Source organism: Myotis davidii, unplaced genomic scaffold (assembly GCF_000327345.1).
Source record: "Myotis davidii unplaced genomic scaffold, ASM32734v1 scaffold494, whole genome shotgun sequence".
Lineage (NCBI taxonomy): Eukaryota > Metazoa > Chordata > Mammalia > Chiroptera > Vespertilionidae > Myotis > Myotis davidii.
The window spans coordinates 442,015-446,027 of NW_006285480.1; positions in this window are offsets into that span (position 1 = coordinate 442,015).

The window sequence follows — 4,013 nt, forward strand, 5'->3', positions numbered from 1 at the left end:
GGTCTATTTATGAAAATGTCACATGTGCACTTGAGAAGAACGTATATTTCGTGGCTTTGGGGTGAAATGTTCTGAGGATGTCATTAAGTCCATCTGATCTAGTGAGTCATTTAGGATTGCTGTTTCTTTGCCGATTTTTTGTCTAGAGGATTTATCTAGTGATGTCAGTGGTGTATTAAAGTCCCCTACTAAGCAATCTGTTTTTTAACAAGCCATCCAGGAGACTGATGCACATGCAAGTTGGAGAACCACTGGCATAGATCAAGGCCCCACCCTCCCTAAGTGCATCTTCACTTGGTGGCAATAAACAAGAAACAAGTGTGTAAGGTAATGTCAGGCAATGATCGATGTTATTTTTAAAAAAAAAAAACACGTAAATCAAGGAAACAGGGAGAAAGCAATGGGTTGCTATTTCAGACAGGGAGTCAGATAAGGAAAGGCTGTGCTTTGAAGCAGTGAATGAAGTGAGGGACGGGGACATGTGTAGAGCTGGCTCAGCATCATCCTGCTGCATTCTGTTTCCCTTGAAAGTTTCTGGATAAATATCAGACGACACTGTAGAGAAGCTTGTCCCACCAGCTATTCAAGAATGCCTATGGGAATTTGAATCTTGAAGAAAAGTAAAAATCTAGCACCTGCTCCAAACCTCCAACTAACTTTGGAAATAAGAAGATACAAAAATAGCCAAAAACCTCAGTTATTGCAGTTACCTCTTGGAACAGACATAAGAAAGAACTTAACAGCAAAAACAGAACAGGCTGTCAAAGAAGACAGGGGAATGCTTCTTGAAGAAAAGATTATTCTCCAACACTCATGGTTCAAGTGCAATTCTGGTGGGAGGCAAGCCCAAAACAGATGACCGGGCGGGACAGGGGGCGGAGGGGGGGGGGGCGGCACATTTATCCCCACAATCATAACCATCTGCTATATCACTTTTTCCAATGCTTTTGATGAAAATTCTCAAATGTACTGAAGAATAAGACAATTATTATACATAGACATCTAGAATCCAAAATTGTTAACATTTTGCCATATTTGTTTTAGGTAGAAAGATGGGTAGATAGATAATAGATATTGCAAATCATTTGAAAGTAAATTGCAGATATGACACTTTACCCCTAAATATACATGGTATCCCAAAAATGTATGCATACTTTGAATGATTATAAAGTCAGTGTTTATTAACATGCAGTTCATTTTCAAAATTTAAAAGAATCTATAGAAATGCTGGTCCAGGCACTGCTGATACCGTGAAGCAATGGAATTGCAAACATCAAGAATTATTTCATTTGGTATTTGTGTGCCTTCAGTTCATCGACTGTTGCCAGTTTTGTACTGTAAAATTTATCTTTTATGTATGCCCATAAAAAAAGTCTAGTGGCACTTTAGTGTCCCGACCCGCGGGACAACAACAGGGGAACGAAGAGACACCCTAGGAGAATGAGACAAACAAGGGACACGAAAGAATGGAGGCAAGACAGTGTTCTGATCAAGCCTCAAATTTTATTCTTACAGCCGGAGAATATATACTGTTTTAGGGACAGGGGGTGGGTGGAGAAGCCTATGGATTTTAGCTTATCAGCAAGCAGGTTCAGGAATGTGGCGGTTATTGTTTCAAGGTATAGGATGGTTATCTTTAGCTGCTGGCCAAATAGCAGGACACCTGTGGTTTCTGGTAATTAGGAGTTTAACCAGTAACTTATTGTTCTTAAGATGGCTTTGTCTAGGCCAATATCTCTAATGGCTCCCAACACTTTAGGATAAATTTTCTTTGTTCAAAGCGTGGTCTGGCTTCACCCATTATTTCAAATCAGTTAAAGCTGAAAAGGAGTGAAAAATTAAGTTAGTTATCAGCTGTTAAAGTGTGTATACATTTTTTGGGACACCCTATATATACAGGATGGGGCAAAAATAGGTTTACAGCTGTAAGTACATGAAACAGAGTTTATTCTTGTATTATTATTTATTAATTATTTTATTATTTTCCATGTGAACAACTGTAAACCTACTTTTGCCCCACCCTGTATATAATCATGTATCTTCTAAAAAGATAGACATTATTCTACATAGTCACAATATTATTATCACTTTTAAGAAAATTATGAATGGTGTGCAAGACAGACACTATCCCTATATTTGGGGGGGTGGGAATCAGTTCAGCCAATAGAGGAAGAATCAGAAATGAGGAGACATGGCTACCAAGTAATGGGAATCCTTTCATTGGCTTAAGACATACCACTCACCTGCCTCTTTCATCTTACTGCCACCCTTGAAAGTTTCTTCTACTTAACTTATACGAGAGTTTACCTACATTGTCTACAGGGGCTGTTTGCCTCAGGGAGGTAACCTGGGCTACTGGGATTAGATTAGGGGCTAGAGGACCCTAGGCAGTAGACCAATAAGAAGAGGTGCTAGACAACCAGTCAAGGTCATTTTGGATATAGGCACTAATAGAAGAGCCAGGGGGACGCCAGGTCAAAGAGTGACTGGGCCACGGTGAATGATACTCGAGCTTCTATAACATGTGTGTGGAGAGGGGAAGGAGGGATATAATTCCTGAAATTTTTTTAAGGGCTTTGTCTAAATGCTGACATATGAGAAACACTTGACTCTCAGTGACAAAAGTAATCTGTAATACCATAATCTTTTAATAGGATGCTAGAAATGTAAGAGAATATGAGGCCTGTTTATTAGAAATAATTTTTGGAACATCTATTAGACACAGGAATCTGTTGGACAATTTAGGAAATTTGGGCAGTCAGTGCTGGCGCTGTGCCATCAGAAGGCTGCAGAGCAGTGGGAGGACAGTAGCAGTGACTTTCCTGAGGACAGAAAGCTATTGTGGTGACCGGGTTATTGTTAAAACATTAGTTTCTTGATTTCTCCTCTAAGGCTGTCTCCACCAAGCCATACTGGCCTTGGTAAGATGCAGTATTACATGAGCTCTTTGTTAGAGTTATCACATGCAAGTGTCAGGAGGGCAGAAACTTAGATTTGTGCTCTTCTTGCGTCCCCCACACAGTGGTGAACACATGTGCGATATGTCTGGCACATAACAGGTACACCAAACATTTTTAACTAAGTTAAAATGTTATAATAGCTCCTCACATCTTGTACTAAACATTTTTAATTTGTGTTTAACTTGCCGTACATCCCACGTTTGACAAAAGGGGTGATGATGATGATTTAAACATCCAAGAATATTTGTTTTTCTCATATCTGATCTTACTTTTCAGAAGTTACTTTATTCTAATTTTAGTCTTCAATAATGAAAGCCATACAGGCAGACACTATTTGATACTACTCTTTTTTTGGAGGGGTGAGGGGAGTGGTGATACCACTATTGCAACCTTTCTGCAAGTTATTGGTATAACTTTGACACTAATCTATTGATTCTCTTCCCACTTTATTGAAGCAAGAACCACTTCAGAGATTTTTCCATTATTTGACAAGGAACTGAAGCTATGTCTAAATAACTTCAACAGTTTGTGTTTGACTCGGGCATTTGACCCAAAGCAGTATTCTCAATAGCAAATACAATTTAGAGATATCATTTCCACTGTTGTTCGAAGACTTTGGCAACTTTTCCAACTAACTGTTCCTCAACAGGAAGTGGGCTTAATTTTTAACTGATTGCATTTCCCAAGGCATTAAATGGTTTTTCAGTCTTCTCTCAGTTAGAAATTTGGGATAAACAGTTAATAATTATCAAGACTTTGGAACTCTTCACAGTCTGTAATTTTTATGTTTAATTACCATGCAGACACCTCCTAGTAATGTTCTCAGTGTTTCAGTTATTGGAATCATTCTCCAAACCCCACTATCTAGTTTTTTTTTATTCTATTTGCAATTATTGAAACATTCTGTGGAGAAGTTCTGGCATCTTTTTGTGGAGGTATGATATCTACCCAAAATGGCCAAACCGAAGCCTAGTGTTTCTCAGGCTCAGTTAGAAACTCCACAGAGCTCCTGCTCCTGGCTGAGTCCGGAAAGTCACCGCCTCCCCCCCACCC